The 16,747-nt window shown below is 48.5% G+C and overlaps 2 protein-coding genes across 3 annotated transcripts in view; both read right to left on the reverse strand.

Moving 5' to 3' along the window:
• LOC101747443 overlaps positions 1–16,747 on the reverse strand; it is a 117,648-nt gene that overhangs the window by 35,089 nt on the left and 65,812 nt on the right. The gene's annotated exons all lie outside the window — the stretch shown is intronic.
• LOC121107777 (zinc finger protein 34-like) overlaps positions 9,892–16,747 on the reverse strand; it is a 70,078-nt gene continuing 63,222 nt past the window's right edge. The window contains exon 3 of the transcript XR_005842194.2: positions 9,892–9,952. The gene's annotated coding sequence lies outside the window, so the exon portion shown is untranslated. The remainder of the gene's footprint in view (positions 9,953–16,747) is intronic.

Here is a 16,747-nt window from a genome sequence, read left to right on the forward strand (position 1 = left end):
ACGCATTTATTACACAGAGATTTGTCGCTACATCTGTTTTGGTTTTTGCCTGGCACCTTGACTCAGGGCTTGATCCAGCTGTGCTTCATTCAGCAGCATGGCCAAGCACTGGCCCTGTACTCCCCCGTGTCTCACAAACTCTTCCCTCTTCCATGGCAGCACTGAGCCAACACTGCAGGAGAATTGGGCTTCCTCCACAGTCATGGATGCTGCTGGAAGTGCACTCACGTGTACTCAAGGGAGGGAAAAGGGAGGAGAAGAACCAGGTCAGCTAGCTGATGGGCATGGCTGAGCACAATTGCTGCCCGCAGCAAATATGCCGCATCCCACATGCAGAGCCACGCGCCCCAGATAGAAACTTGTCATTTTCCCCTGATCGGCACAGGAGGGGCCTTCCTTCCTGCCATGTTCCCAGGATAAGTCTCTTCCTCCTTATTCACTTCCAGATTCATATTTCTCTCAATTTCTGGGCTCACATACGGTTGCAGTGACTTACTAAGGCCTTCAGCCATCACTTTACTTCTCACAGATATCCCTCCCAATCCTCCCTCCCTGACTTACGTACTGCCAACTGTGCTTCCCGGACTGCTTGCGCTTCAGGAGCCTGCCTGGATCTTCCAGTGCTTGTTAGGATCTTCCGGAATTCTCCACAGTTCACGGCGAGAGTTCTCTTTGACAGCGCCTTGATGAACAGCCCTTATGAAACGTTTGTATGTCAACATGTTGTGTCCGATTCATGCTGAGAATTCCATCCATCTTGGGAAGTGACTTGAAAGAGCAGCATCCTGATTTACCCCACCTGATAACCAGCTGCCAACCAACCGGAGGGTCAGGGACAGGGTTCAGTGTTAGGGTTAGGTTAAAAAGAAGAGTTAGGGCCGGGGCTAGCCCTAAGGATTCAATTTAGTGTTAGGTGAAGTGCTAGCACTTGAGTTAGTGTTAGGGCGAGGGCTGTGATGAGGCTTAGTGTTTAGGGGGAAGAGTTTAAGTTTAGGTTGAAGTTTAGGACAAGAAAGGGTTAAGGTTAGACTTTAAGGTTAGGAGTTGGAGTTATGGCTTAGGAGTTAGGGTTGGGGTTAGGGTTAGATTAAAGGTTTAGTCTATGGGTTAGAGTTAGCTCTAGGCACCAATTCCCAGCTTCCTGACACGCAGGAAACCTCCAACAGATGGATATGGTTAATTGACAGCAAAGGAAAGCAGGAGGCATAGTTCTGTCAAAGTAGATTTTATTAAGTCCAAGTTATATCCACTGAATCATTGAATCACAGAATGGCTTGTGCTGGAAGGATCAGAAGGATCATCTAGTTCCAAACCCCGGCGGAGGGCAGGCTTGCCAACCGCAAGACCAGACTGCCAGGAACACATCAAGTCTGGCCACTCCACTCACCTCCACTGATGAGGCATCCACAAATGCTCTGGGCAGCCTCTTCCAGTGCCTCACCACCCTCTGCGTGAAGGATCTTTTCACAACATCCAACATTAACCTCCCCTCGTTCAGTTTAACTCCATTGCCCCTTGTCCTATCGCTATCTTCCAGCATAAAAAGCCAGCCCTTCTCCTGCCTGTAAGCTCCTTTCAAGTATCACAAGACCGCAATGAGGTCTTTCCGGACCCTCCCTTCTCCAAGCTAAACAATCCCAACTCCCACAGTCTTTCATCAGCCCTCTGATTATCTTTGTGGCACTCCTCTGGACCTGCTCCAACAGCTCCATGTCTTCCTTGCGCTGGTTTCCCCAGGCCTGGACACAGCGCTCCAGATGGAGCCTTACAAGGGCTGAGTAGAGGAGGACGATCACCTCCCTGTCCCTGCTGGACACCCCTCTGTTGTACCATTGGCCACCCAGGCTACAGGTGCGCAGTGCTGGCTCACGGCCGGCTGTTATTCCCTCAGGACCCCCAGCTAAATCCCCTTTCCACAGTGGAGAACCTCTGCACAAGAGAAAATATCTTCTCTTTGTGTCAAACACACATTTCTGGACCCCCCAGAACACTCACTGCCCACTTTCTTTGCTGCTATTTGACAGTGAGTCATATGCTGACATCTCAAGGTCCACAGAATCAAGGAGGGAAAAGAAGCGACTAAGTGAAAGCACTGGAGGGGAACAGAAGCAGGACAAGTAGTTAGAAAAGATGAAAGATGTATGAAAGAAAGAAACATACTAATGGAAAACAACCGAGCACGAGCTTAGAGTGGGATACACTAAAAGTCACCTGCGGAGAGAGATGGAGTCTTTATGATTACTGGAAAACATCCATAACAACAGTTCCCAGATGGCATCCTTCAGTGCCTGGTTCCTCATGCTGTAGATGAGGGGGTTCACTGCTGGAGGCACCACCGAGTACAGAATTGCCACCGACACATCCATGGCTGGGGAGGAGATGGAATGGGGCTTCAGGTAGGTAAAGAGGCCAGTGCTGATAAAGAGGGAGACCACGGCCAGGTGAGGGAGGCACGTGGAAAAGGCTTTGTGCCGTCCCTGCACAGAGGGCATCCTCAGCACAGCCCTGAAGATCTGCACATAAGAAAGCACAATGAAAACAAAACACCCCGAAAACAAAAATACGCTGAATGTCATAAGACTGAGATTCCTGAGGTAGGGGTACGAGCAAGAGAGCTTTTGAATGTGAGGAATTTCACAGAAGAACTGGTCCACGGTGTTGCCTCGGCAGAGTGGCAGTGAAAAGGTATTGGCAGTGTGCAGCAGAGCATTGAGAAGCCCAGTGCCCCAGGCAGCTGCTGCCAGGCTGGCACAAGCTGTGCTGCCCATGAGGGTCCCGTAGTGCAGGGGCTTGCAGATGGCAACGTAGCGGTCATAGGACATGAGAGTGAGGAGGTAAAATTCGGCTGACAACAAGAATGAGAACAGAAAGACCTGGGCAGCACATGCAGTGTAGGAGATGGCCCTGGTGTCCCAGAGGGCATTGGCCATGGCTTTGGGGACAGTGGTGGAGATGGAGCCCAGGTCGAGGAGGGCGAGGTTGAGGAGGAAGAAGTACATGGGGGTGTGCAGGCGGTGGTCGCAGGCTACGGCTGTGCTGATGAGGCCGTTGCCCAGGAGGGCAGCCAGGTAGATGCCCAGCAAGAGCCAGAAGTGCAGGAGCTGCAGCTGCCGCGTGTCTGCCAACGCCAGGAGGAGGAACTCGCTGATGGAGCTGCTGTTGGGCATCTGCTGCTCCTGGACATGGCTAATCATCAAAGGAGAGAAAAAGGCAAGTTAGGTGAGGCTTCTCTTGGCAAAAACCCATACTATTCTGTGGTGACCTTCCTCCTGCCATAGAATCAATCTGATACTTTTTCTTTCTCTGAGGAAAATGCCTGTTCAGATCCACGACTTGAGATTTTTTTCCATGAGTTTGAGTATGTAAGGAAGAGGAGAGGCCTCTGCCCGCGGACTCTGGAGAAAGCAGTCCTGACCCACCCAGGTGGGTCCATTGTAAAGTGGCAGGAGTGCTTGGTTTCACTTTAGAATGTGACATCTCTCTTAGCCTCTCTCCACTTCATCTCCCTGGGCTTTCAGGGAACACAGAGATGCTATGGGAGAGATTAACATCCTGCACGGCAGCTCACTAGCTTGGAAGGACATCTCTCTTCGAGAGAGAGCCAAGTGTCCTCATGATGGTATCTCATTCAGAGAAATTCAGCTCCTTCCCAGCCTCACAGACTGTGCTGTCCACAGCCCCAAGCAGCTGCTCTCAGCCCCCGTGCGCTGCAGAAGGAAATGAGCTCAGGCCTGGAGAGATGCAGCTGTGCTCTGCTGGAGCTCTGGCTGCAGAGGAGGCGCTTCATGGCTTGGACCCCGCTGCCATGAAGGCAGAGGTGTTTCTGGGTGGGAGAGGATGCAAGGGGGCTTGCTCAGAAGAAGGGTCTGCCACAGGCCCTTCGGGAATCTGCCTGCTTGCAGGGCAGTATCCGTGTGCATGCTTCTCTTTGCTGGTATAAGCAGACACATCAGAAAGCCTGAATGGGATCAACAGAGCTGTTGCTTATCTGTCCACCGAGTGAGGAAAGGCTGATGGAACACGAGGATGCTGCTCACAAACCTACTCATCTCCAAGGCTACAGTACAGCAGTCTCCGTGATGTGCCAATGTAGACAGCTCCTCCTCCATTTCTCCAGTCATCACTACCCTAAGGGTAGGAAAATGAACACAGGGCAGAAAGTCACAGATTTGGTCCTCCTTCTTGAAAAGTCCCCTCTGCAACGCCCCGAGTATGCAGTGCAGCTCTGAGCCCCCAGCCCCATGCAGCACTCCTAGCAGCAGAAGGCCTCTGTGCTGCTGGGGAGCTCCTTCCCCCCCCCCCCCCCCCCCCCCCCCCCCATCTCCCTGCAGCTACCTGGATGGTATTCAGCTGAATCAGTTGAGGCATCTTATCCTGAGGTTGTAGTCCTGGATCCTGGAGGGGAATCAGCTCCCTCCCACACCTCCCCCACACCCAGCCGGACCAGCACTGACCACACATTTGGCCACCAGCAACTGGCCCCCTGCATCCCTCCTCTTCCACCGGCTTCTTTCTCCTCCACCTGCATTAATTCCCATCTTTGTTGCAGTCACTGTCCAGTTATCAGCTCTCACTGACTACATTTCCCTCTTGGATCCCCGCAATGCTATCCCCATGCTGGCTGTACCTCCTGCTCCCTGACGGAGCTGCCATCCGTGTCACAGGAGTTGTGCTGCACTCAGTGACATCTCGGTGTCTGCTGTAAGAAGAAATACCCTTACAGATGACAACTCCTTTTTTGGACAGTGCTCCTTGAAAACCTTATCTGCCACACTGAGACCTCCCTCATGAACAGTTCAAGTGTTGAAGACTGGAGGGAAATGGCTTGTTAGGTCTTTCTGCACTGTAATGAGCCCCACAGCGTATGTGGTGTCTGTTGAGCTTCAGCTACTGAGAGAAGACTGCTGTAGCCAACTGATGAAGGTGCAGCCAAAATGCTGTCCAGAAATGTTGGAGAGTGTTGGAGTATTAATTGGTCCCTGTGGGGCCAATACCAACAAAGCCTCCCCAGAGACGTGTTAGAGCAGAAAACTGGAGGCCGTGATTACAGACCGGCAAAGAAGGCACTGTGCAGGTGCTTTGAGGTTGAGGAAAGCCCTTGGTTTGTCTGATGAAACAGAAGGGTTAAGCCATAGCTGCAGCCTCTGGGAAGGGTGGTCCTGTCCCTCACAGATGGTCCAAGGCTCTCCCACAGTCAGTGGGATGTGGGTTTGGAGCATTCTGTGAGGGAGAATGATACTACACCTACTGGCATCCCTACAGGCCTGCAAGAAACAAGGAGGCTCCAGTGTCACGAGGACAACGTGTGCCCTCCAGAGCCTCAGCAGCAGACACAACTGCCGCAGCCAAGCTGACCAAGACCTTGGTTTCCTGTTGGGGCCCTCCAGCCTTCCCAGTGCTGTTGGCCATCTGCACCAGCACGCGTGTGCCCCACTTGCTCAATCGGAGTCCATCTGGAGCCCACATCCCCAGTTTCTCAAAGGCCTGCCCAAGATCAGAATAGCCAGAGCCTTGATCAAGACAGCAAGACACTCTCAGCAAGGTGACAAGAGGGAGCCTCAATCCTCTCCAGCAAGAAGCCCCCAATTACTCTCCACCCTTTTTTCGTGGCACTGGTATTGATGCAGTGCCCTGTTCAGCCCCGCTTCCTATGCTTGCTACTCCCTGCATTCTCACTGTGCTTCTTAGGGCATGGGTTCTGACTCTTTTCCTGACCCTCACCCCTCTCTGGCCCAAGAGACTCAAATCCATTACTCAGGGACACTGCAGGGGTTGGTGGCACTGTGGGTGTTGGGGGCAGATGCCTCCCTCTGCTGCAAGCAGAAATGAGCAAATGAAGAGTAGGTAACCATTCATGTGAGTAAATGCTGTCAGTACACTTGGAGGTGAGGCAATCCTGCATTCCTGATCCACAAAAGAAATCCTGTAGCACAGAGAAGGCACCTTAGCCTTGTACATGAACCACTCAGCACTCATCTGTGTGTAGAAATGAAAGAAATATCTCATGCCACTCTGAGCAAATCAGATCCTGGCACACTGAGCTAAAGTACCCAGACTGTGTGACAACAACAGAAACATCATTAGAGACGCTCTGATGGCAGCATTTCCATTTGCAATCCTGTGTGGTGCTGTGGAAGAAAAGAGAGAATCACCTTGGAGGGGGATTCTGAGCAGCTTACCCCATTAAAGAGAAGGTTAAATTCATGATGCCTTAATTTTTAGTTTAGCACCACTACTATGGGTAAGTGGGCTACAAACTTCAAAGGTCATAAGTACAGCATCTATAGATGGCAGTTTGACAATCACACCTAGCATTACTGTAATGTTGCTGGGTATTCTCTCTTCTCAGTCAGTGAGCACTAGGATGAGTGTCTAACAGTCAACCTTTTGCTCCTTCTACTGCCTCATTTGATGGAGGGTAGTAGGGGACACCAAACACTCACTGGCTTCTCATTTGACTCAGTTTTGCATTTCCTCGCTCAAAGAATGTGAGCCATCGTCACTGTAGATAACATCAGCAGTAGGAAGATTTGAGAAGCAAAATGATCGCCCTCACACTGTATTTTGCCCACTGACTGATACTTCGTCCCCTAAAAAGCCAAAGAGTACTTGTGCTCCTGTGTGGATGTGCGAGCATCTCCCCAGTGACTTCAACAGTCATATATAATCGGTTGGGCATGAAAACCACAGAGCTCGTTGGCTGAGTGCTATTCCCCCTCAATTTCTGGGAAGCTGCTGACCCGTTAGGGCAAGTGAGGCTCCTCTTGAGATAATCCTTTAAACAATTAAGAATAATTGATTGGCACCATCGTCCAGGCTGAGAGGCTTAGAGTAGGCTCCCACAGTGACGTCCACTTTATTTCCTCGTCCCTTAACCCATACACAGAGGCTGTAACCATGGCACTGCTAACTGTAAGCTCCGTTTCCTCTAGCCCATCAGTACATACAGCAACCCCATCCCATCTCACTGGCCCTGCATCTCCAGCCTGCAGAGCCCAGTGCCATCCATCACACAGAGCACACCCCTCACAGGGCCATTCCCACCACGTCTCACACATGCTAAGGATGCTGAAGCACACAGGGCCTCCAACTTTCGATGTTTCCAACATGAATAACCAGAAATGCATAACAGCCTTGCACATGGGCACCACGGGGGCTGGTCGTTCCCCTTGGAGCTCTGCCTGTGCCTGTGCTTGCCTGATTCCGGTGTGTGCAGAGGTGGAATATTTTCCCTCTCCTATCCCTCTCCTCCTTCCACATGCTGACATTCACTTTAAGAACAAGAAACAAGACTACAGTGAAGAAAGCTTCAGAACAACTCAGCTACTTTATTCACCCCCTTCCCTTTCCACTACCGATCATTCTCAAAAAACCTCCAAGAGCCACATTACTGCTCTCATGACCGTTCTCTCACATTCATCAGTGCACTCAGAAAGCAGAAGAGGAACATGGGCATGCTGAGAGAACTGCTTTGAGAAGCAAGGAAAGGCCATCTGAAGCTCCTGGGTTAAGGCCCTTCTGCAGAGGGTGCCAGCAATGCCATTTCCTTTGCCAGCTCTTCCTGTGTGGGGAGAAGCATTGGGGTCTCCCTCATCCTTGGGCATCCTCACGCTCTCTCTCCTGGAGCTTTCCCCATGAGAAATGAGGTGCCAGCCCTGAGAGAAACTCTTCCTGTAGGAGAGGCATTTGCAGGGCCACCATGTCACGTGGACTGGGCAATGCTTAACGAGGACTGAGCTCTGGATGAAGCTCTTCCTGCAGTGCAGGCACATCTATGGTCTCTGCCCTGAGTGGATCCCCTGGTGCTTGCTCAGCTGGGAGCTGTGGTTGAAGCTCTTCCCACACATGGGACGTTTGAAGCACTTCTGCCATGACTGCCATCTCCTGTTTGGGAGGAGCTTCGTGCTCTGCACAAAGCCCTTCTCACACTCGAGGCATTTCTAAGGCTCCCTGCCACGTGAACTCACTGGTGCAGGCACGTCCTGGACTTCACCCAACTGCAGACACTCTGCTACCTCAGCAGGTTCGAGCTGTGGCCAAAGCTCTTCTTGCAGGCTGCACATCTGTAGGGTTCCTCACGTGGATCCAGTGGTGTGTGATGAGCTCCCAGCTCTGGACAGACCTCTTCCTGCAGTCAAGGCACTCACAGGGACCCTCCCCCGCATTGGTTCTCTGATGTGTACTGAGGGTTGAGCTCCAGATGAAGCTCTTCCCACACTCCCAGCCAACAGAATTTCTTCCTTCCTGGTGACGTATTGGCCCAGCTGAGGTTTCCTTTGGGTCCTCACCTGCTGCCCCACAGCAGATGAGTGTCTACAGGGGAGATAAGAGGTGACTGTCCTTGCACACTGCCCTGGCAGAAACGTGCCACCTGGCAGAGGGTTTCCAGTGGCTGTGACACATCCCACTCTGGGCTCTCCTTTGACTGTCCGCTCAACACCTTGACTGCAGCTGACAGAGAGCAACATGCAGAATTCGCATCCAAAGAGGAGAAAGAAGAGCAGCTGAGAAAAAGAAGGATTTTGGCTGCCGAGCTCTTCCTCTACTCAAGGGATTTGTAAGGTTCAAAGCACAAAGCCACAGGTCGTAACCAGGCTGGGGTTTTGGCTGAAGCTCTTCACAAGTTTGAGGCTCTGCAGGATCTGTACCTTCTGTGGCACTGCCGGTCACTAACGAGGCTGGAACTGCTTTTGAAGGTTCCCAGAGTCTTGGGGTGCTTCTACAGCCTTTGTGCTCTGTGGATGCGCTTGTGAGAGTTGAGATGAGATCTGTGTTTAAAGCTCTTTGCACACTCAGGACACTGAAAGGGTCTTTCTCCTGTGTGGATGTGATGGTGTCGCTTCAATTTAGAACTGCGTTTGAAGCTCTTCCCACACTCAGGACACTGAAATCCTCTCTCTCCTCTGTGGATGTGCTAGTGCAGCTTCAATTCATAACTGCTTTTGAAGCACTTCCCATACTCAGAGCACTTGTACGGTCTCTCCTCTGTGTGGGTACGCTGGTGCTGCTTTAACTCACAATTGCTTTTGAATCTCTTCCCACACTCAGAGCACTTGTAGGGTCTCTCTCCTGTGTGGGTGCATTGCTGGCAGGTAAGGTTGCAACTTCTTTTGAAGCTCTTCACACACTCAGAGCACTTGTAGTGTCTCTCTTGGCTGTGGATGCGCTGGTGCTGCTTCAGATCAGAACCGCTTCTGAAACACTTCCCACACGCAGGACACTTGTAGGGCCTCTCCTCTGTGTGGGTGCGCTGGTGCTGCTTCAATTCAGAATTGCTTCTGAAGCTCTTCCCACACTCAGAGCACTTAAAGTATCTCTCTCCTGTGTGGATGCGTTGGTGGCAGGTGAGGTGGGAACCGCTTTTGAAGCTCTTCCCACACTCAGAGTACTTCTACAGGCTCTTCATTGCATGCACGCACTGGTGGTTAATCACTCTGGAATCTATTTCCAAGCTTTTTGCACACTCAGTGCATGGATTCTGCTTTTTCATTGGACACGCATCCTTGCTCCTGGGTCCTTCAGGCTGCTTTTCACCTATGCTGAATTCCATTGGGCTCCTTCCTGTCTTTCCCAGATGCTTTCCCAGTGCCTTCTTGATGTGCTCACCCTGACATTGCTCCAGGCCTCCTGGGACATCCCTTCTGATTTCTCCCACACAGGCACTACCCCACCGTCTTTTGGCCACAACACTTTCCTGCAGATCCTCCAGTATATCTGTAATCCCAGTTCCTGCTGGAAGAAAGAGGAAACCCAGAAATAGCACAGAGTGCCCAAAATAAAACACAGACAGAGAGGACTTCTCCAGCCCCAGCCTCTTCCTTCCCTCCCTCCAGCAACTCACCTGGGCTCAGGTCTCCTTGCATGGCCTCAGGGCTACACACACCTGGCTTCCAGGGGTCTTCCCCTCCTTCAAGCAGGGAGATCAGCCCGGGTTTGGGGGCTGGAAGAGGAGCTTCAATGACAGAAACAGGGGAGATGAGAGTGTTCCCCTGATTCTGTCATAGCTGCTTGCCCAAAAACTTTGCTGTGTGTCCATCCTCATGGTGAAAATGGATATCTGTTATGAAAGAGAGATGCTGTCTGTAAGTGCTGCTTGCGTCACATTGCCACATGATCCTCAAAGGAGCCCTCAAGCTCCCTTCCCATATCCAGGTTATGTAGATACTGGTGGTGCTAAGAACTTTAAACTAACTTCATTTGCTGGCTTTTACAGTAGGTGATGATTTTGTTTGTCACTGCTCCCTTATCCAAAGTATTTCAGTGAGTTGTATCTTCTGCTGAGGCAGAGTTTGCAGTTGAGGCTTGGTTGAAAAAATGAAGGATTGCAAACAAGATCTTTGCTAGATTGCAGTCTGGAAAGGAAAAAAAATCCTGGGGGACTTCTGTATTGTAGCTCCCAAAGGCCTCTGAATGCTTCTGGGGCTGTATCCTTTAACCTGGACTAGAGAAGAGTCTTTGAAGTTCCTACAGTTTGATTGGAAAGGGAGACAGAGGATGAAGGCAGTGAGACACAGAAGTGAAAAGCTCCATTCAGTGCTACGTATCTGCTCATGGCAGTGGTGTGTTTTTCCCTTCTCTGTGGGGTGGGGAGACAGGCTGGTTTTAGAGCTGTGTTGGGCGACTGGTTGCTGAACTCATCTGAAAAAAATCAGTCTGTTTCACAAACAGCAGAAGAAAACAAAGAGGAGTTGGAGAATGCAGGTGTATGTGCATATGGTGTTGTCCTGAAGGACGAAGAGGTGCTCAGGCTTGCGACTGTCCTGGAAGCTGTTCCAATAATGGAAATGTAGTGACTTCTGAGCTAACGTGGATGAGATTCCTGTCACGAATGCTGTCCTGTGGAAGGGCTCTATCCAGCAGCTAATAAGCTTGGCCCTGTAATGTCTCTGCACTCGATCCCTTAGAAATGGGAATGGTGGTATACGGTGACAGGGAAGTTGTTTGCACAGCATTTCTCTTGAAATGACTCCCACTCACTCTGTTCCTGAGCAGTGTGTACATTCTTGCAAATGAAATTTCAGTGGATGCAGTATGGTCCTTCACTTCCTCCCCTGCATGGGTGTCGACATGCTATGAAACAGCTGCCTTGCTCTGCTCTGGAGGTAGGTGCTCTTTCAGAGGCTGAAGTAACTCCTGCCAGCATCCAGCTTGTCTTATTAACCTGTTGGGATTGCTCCAGACCAAAGTTACAGAGGAATGCTGTGTTATGTAGCAAATGACTTGGAAAAGGTATTTTATTCTATACGTGGAATTACGCTTGCAACATGTATCTGTAACAGCCATCAGACCTCACTGTACAGCTTTTGTTCGCAAGGGAATATTGAAGCAATTCTTTACCTTCCTTCGTTGAAATTCAAATGTAGAGCTGAAAATCTGATTACTGAATAAGAGCCTTAAGAAATCAGGCTGTCTTCAGGATTGTTTCTTGGAAGAAGGATGGCAGCAGGGCCAGTGTGAGAGTAACTGTAGAGAAGCAGTCAGTACGTGGTGGTGTTACTTTCCTAGCTGTTCAATGGGCTTTTCTGTAGTGTATAGCTTCTTCAGCATGGGAATGATCTTTCATTCTTATTTCTGCAGTCCGCTAAGTATGTGTGATCTGGAATTACTCAGTAATGTAAGTAATACCTGAAATCTCGTAATGGGCTTCCAAAGGAAGTCCTCTGTTCGGGCATGCAGTTGTATCTTTCTAGGAAAACCTGTTGTTCATCATCCTTTCTGGAAACTGGCTTTGGAAAGGTATATTGGCAGAAAGAATTTACAGTATTTTAAGACACTTAATAAATCATAGTGTTCCTTTATTACAATGTAAAGCAATGTCAGTTTTGAGTTTTATAATGCATTTAAGTGCAGTTGTGGCCTTCATGAACATAATAAAATGAGAAGAAGGGCACTGCATAAGTTGAAGATGAGTTGAGGTTGGACATTACACACTGATTTCCCAAGGACTCTCCTTCAGAGCCCGGAGAAGTAATTTCAGTATTCATCTCTTTTCACTGTTAGCTAATTACTAAATATTTTAGTAGCTTAATTTAGTTTGTAATTTGTTCACTTGTTTGTTATTTGTGGATATGTTCCCAGAATGGGGGATAAACTTGAACTGGAGTATTTGAATATTTGAGTACTGGGATAAAAAAAAAAAAAATCTGAATCAAGAAATGAGATGATACTGCTTATCTAGCTTAAGAAGCAGGCTGGATAGGGAAATGGTGTGCTTGTAGCTGCTTTGAAAAAACTTTTCCACTCTGCTGTACCTGGTGCTGTTGTGAACGTTCCTACAGTGTGAAGATAAAATGTGAAAGGTTGCTGTTAGTTGCAAGTAAATAATTGCTATGCATTATGGACCCTGTGCAGCAACTGAAGAGCCTTGTGAATGGAAGGTTTTCTATAAACGTGGGTGCCAATTACAGTGTGGGAGGATACATATGGTGACTTTAGCCATGTGGGGCCCAGAGGTGGAAGTCATCACTCCTGGAAGCAGGAAAGGGAGGTGAGACTGAGTCAATCAGGATAGCAGCAAAATTGTGACTGTCTCCTACTCTAGTTTGTAGGTAGGGAAAAGGTGTTGGTTGTGCCAAGGGCACGAGGTCTGTAATTAGGTTTTACTGTGACATCCTCATTACACATGAACTGCAGTGTCTTACATAGTACAGCTGCAAGCTTCCTTTTGAAAGTAATGATCCCCAGCTCATAACCTGTGAGCAAATCAAAGCAAACATTTAGCCCTTGCTGGGATCCATTATGTAGCAAGGAAAACTTTCCACTCTGCTGAAAGCGGTCTTTTACTTGATTCTTAAAACTGGGGAAATAAAGAGGTAAGTAATGATCAAACTGGTTTCCTCCCCTTCCCATGAGAGCTCTGTAGAACTCACCAGGTCTGGCATGGCAGAAGCATTCTGCAGCTCAGCAGTGCTTTTCCTTTGCTTTGAGTAATCCTTCTGTACTTCTCAGCTGGCTGCCCAAGGCAGCTCTGCTCTGCTGGGTATTACTGGACTTTCCAAAGATATCCCCCTTTACACATAGGGCAGAGTTAAACAGCAGAAAAACTTAGTGAATCTACTACAACTCACTGTGTTTTGACAGCTTTTTTCTCTTCCTTATTGCAGTAATTTAAACATGTGTTTAGTTGGTACCAACGTTTCAGGGATAACTGCTCTTAACACAGGTTTTACAAAAGGTTGGTTGCCATTCATTATTTCCCAGGGTGAGGAGTGTGCTGTTAGGCAGAGGTCAGACCTTGCAGCCATGGCCGGTGAACATTTTCTAGCTGTAAGCCATGGGCTTGTGAGCCATGGGCTGAAGGACTCCGATTGGAGTATAATGTGAATTGTGGCAGTGGGAAGAAAAAGGGGGGGGGGGAAAGCAACTAAACACACATTCACAAGAACAAACAGCAACAAAAATCCCATAAAAGCAGATGTATTTCATTAAAAAAAAAAAAAAAATGCCAAAGGAAGGAAGATGGCTCATATTTCCACGGGTGATTTTTTTCTATTGGCCCTCTGTACCCAAATGGAAGACATTCTGTCCCAGCAGCTTAATCAAGAGTTTACAGAAAGGTTGGAGTGAGGTTCAGTTTCTCTGTATTCTGGTGAAATTGTGCAGTGGCTGTTTTCATTTGACTGTCTCCATGACACGTGTGCACACCCAGGTCTGATTTGGCAGAGAAAGAGTTAACAGCAAACTGTGCCTCCCTTCTCTTCCCTTTAAATGGGCCCTAATGATTCTGTGCTCCATAATGTGATCACACAAGTGGGAAGCCATGATGAATTGGTTGGTTGCCGGTCCTGCAAGTGTGTGTTTTATTACAGTATGCATACTTTGTGCTCTGCGGCATCTAGAGAAAAGGACCTGCATTCCAAATCATAGCTGAGTTTGACGTGCAAGTCTATTTTTATGAGGTGTATCTGCTAGTGCAAGGCTGAGCACCAAGCAGGATGGGAGAAGCTGCCCTAGTGCTCAAAGCAGGAAGAGTTTCTATGGGAATTAATTTTGATATGTTGAATTTGGGTGAGGAGTGAGCTCTAAAATCTTTCAGTCTCATTCTTCCCTCCCTCTTCTATGTCCTTGTTCATTCTCTAAATCATTTCATGCACGCAACTCCAAAATTCCAGTCGTTCAGTGTGCAGTAGTGTTCCACAAGGCCATCTGCACTGGGCCACAGGACCCCACTGCAGGGACAGAAAGCCCACAGGGACACATGGCAGCCTGGGAAGGTCCCTTGGAGTGGGCACAGGGCAGCAGGTGGGCAGCAGCTGCCTCTGGGGAGGGGGCTGGCCCAGGGCACTGCTCCTCACCTCTGCAGAACGCACTGGCCAGTCCAGGGGCTTGTTCTTGGAGTCATAGAATCATTAAGGTTGCAAATGAGGTGTGAGCCCTAAGTGTGTTTTCTTTTTCTGCTTAGATGTGGTGATCCTGGATGGTCATGTCTTTCTGCATGAAGGTATGTGTCTCAATGATGCCGGCTCTGAACTGTCAGCTCGGACAGCTGGGCTCGGTGGTGTTTGTGGAGCCCTTCCAACTGACCTGATGATTCTGTAGTAAGTTAATTGCAAGTCTTCTGCTCCTGAATGCCTCTGCTCATAAAGCAGAAAATGCCATCAGTCTTAACTTTCATCGGGAAAAAGCTATCTTAGTTCCTCCAGCAAATGAAAAATAAGACAATTTGACATGAGAGTGTTCTGAAAGCAAAAAGGAAAAAAAATCCTAACCATTCAGAGCTTCTGGATCAGGTGATAGTGCGGCTGACACCCATGCAGAATAACTTCATTGTGGTTACCAGACCTTCCAGCCCAAGTGACTTTGTGTAACTGTCCTATTGCTTTGTAGATGTTTTCAGAACAGTGGAAAACCACATTGTGTAAAGAAACAGTAAGCCACGTGGGTAAATGCAAACAGAAGTTTAAATGTGCAGGTATGTCTTTTGTCAGCCGAGGAAGAATCCCTAATGGGATCTCAGTGGCTGACATGAGAAAATCTTCAGCTCCAGGACTCGTGTCCATTCCACCCAGAGGATCTCCTCTCTGGGCCTGCCTTGGTGCTCACTTCAAGTTCAGGAAGAGTCAATTCTTGCCATGCATTTATATCTGCACGAGGAATGAGCACAATTTCTGTGCTGGGTATTGCAGTGTTTTGTTTCTTTTTGGAAATGCACCCAGCCCTTTCATAGGTATCTTCGTGTGCTGCTCTGGTAACTTTTCCTGAAGATGAAACACTGCTGGGGCTCCAGCTGCACAGCACTGTGCTCCATGCTGGCTTCCCATGGCCGAGCAGCCTGGCTGAAGCCCATTCCTCATTGTACTACCAGGCCTGATTTTGTGGTGCTGCTGATCTTACATCCATCCTGCCCCATTTAGCTGAAATTTTTATTTCCTTGCTGTCGTGCATGGTTCGGAAATGTCCCTTTGCACGCATTGTGATTCATTTTTCTATTGCCTTCCATTGTGTATGAGCACAAAAAGCTCTTTTTGTGTCAGTCTGGAGAAGCCCCATTTCATGTTGTGATGTGCAGTCCTGGGGTTTGTGTGTGTTGTTATGAAGATAACAAACCCCTCCTCACAGCCTCACAGAAGGCCTGTTGGCTTCAATTACGTGTTGTAACTCAATGACTACCCTATGAAAATCATAATGCAATTTATATTGGCTTTTATTGCATGTTGTAATGTGATGATACGCCTTTTTCATGTGATAGGTTTTGGCTTTTTTAACAAACCAAAATGTAACAGCCCACCTTTTTATATTCTAATGCAATGAACTCTTTCCACAGCTCTGTCTGCTGCTTCTTGGCTTCTCTGAGAGATGCTATTCCTAAGTTAATGAACCCCGCCTCACATCATAATGTAATTCATACTGCCTTTTACTGCATATCCTCACACATCAGTGCCAAATCGTATTGTCATAAAGCTAAGTGGCTTCTAATGGACATCACACCTCAGAAACCCTGTCACATGTTGTAATGTGTTTGTCTGCTTCTCTGACACCTTGCAGAAGTGCAGTGGTTCTCCAGTAGGTCTCAAATCTCTTCAGTAGCATCAGTGCTATGAAGCATACGCTGAGGATGGGATTTATTTTCCCAAACTTCAGATGTCTGTGTCTTACCTAGTCCCTTTACCTTTCATTAGTGCTAGAGAAGGCAATGGCAATTCGCATTTTTAATCGCATATTTAATTAGCAGTCTACTTTTGGATGAGTCAGATTTCTTTCTGAAGATGATTTGTTTCCACTGTTTGCAATGACACTTGTTGAGTATTCAAGTGGAGAATTCCAGTCTTGGAAGATGAGTGTTCATACGAGTACTGCAGTCAGGTGCCGTACATTACATATTTAATCTTTTTTTATAACTCTATTGTATCTTCTGTGCTTTTGAAGTTTCCGGCACCATGTAACAGCTCTCTTTTTTTCTACTCTTTTTGCCTGTTCTTTGTAGCCTGTTCCCATACTCACCTGTTCTGTCACCCGACAGGTCCTGCACTGTTCTGGCTGTAGTCGGGTGCTGCTGATGGCTTTCCATAGGATCTCCCTTCTCCAGGTGCCTGACTAACTGGTGCTGTGCAGTTCAGCATCACAAACGCCTGAGCACGTGCAGTGCCGAGAAAGCAGGTGCAGCAGGAGGTCACACTCCTGGTCATTTCTGAAGCCTCTTAGCAAGCTGTGTGTTCTCTTTTCGATCCTCCCTGGTGCTGCGAGAGCATAATCCTTGGCCAGGGTTGCAGACTGACAAAGGATGTGTTCCTTCTGAGTTATTATGATA

This window comes from Gallus gallus, chromosome 29 (assembly GCF_016699485.2).
Source record: "Gallus gallus isolate bGalGal1 chromosome 29, bGalGal1.mat.broiler.GRCg7b, whole genome shotgun sequence".
Classification (NCBI taxonomy): domain Eukaryota; kingdom Metazoa; phylum Chordata; class Aves; order Galliformes; family Phasianidae; genus Gallus; species Gallus gallus.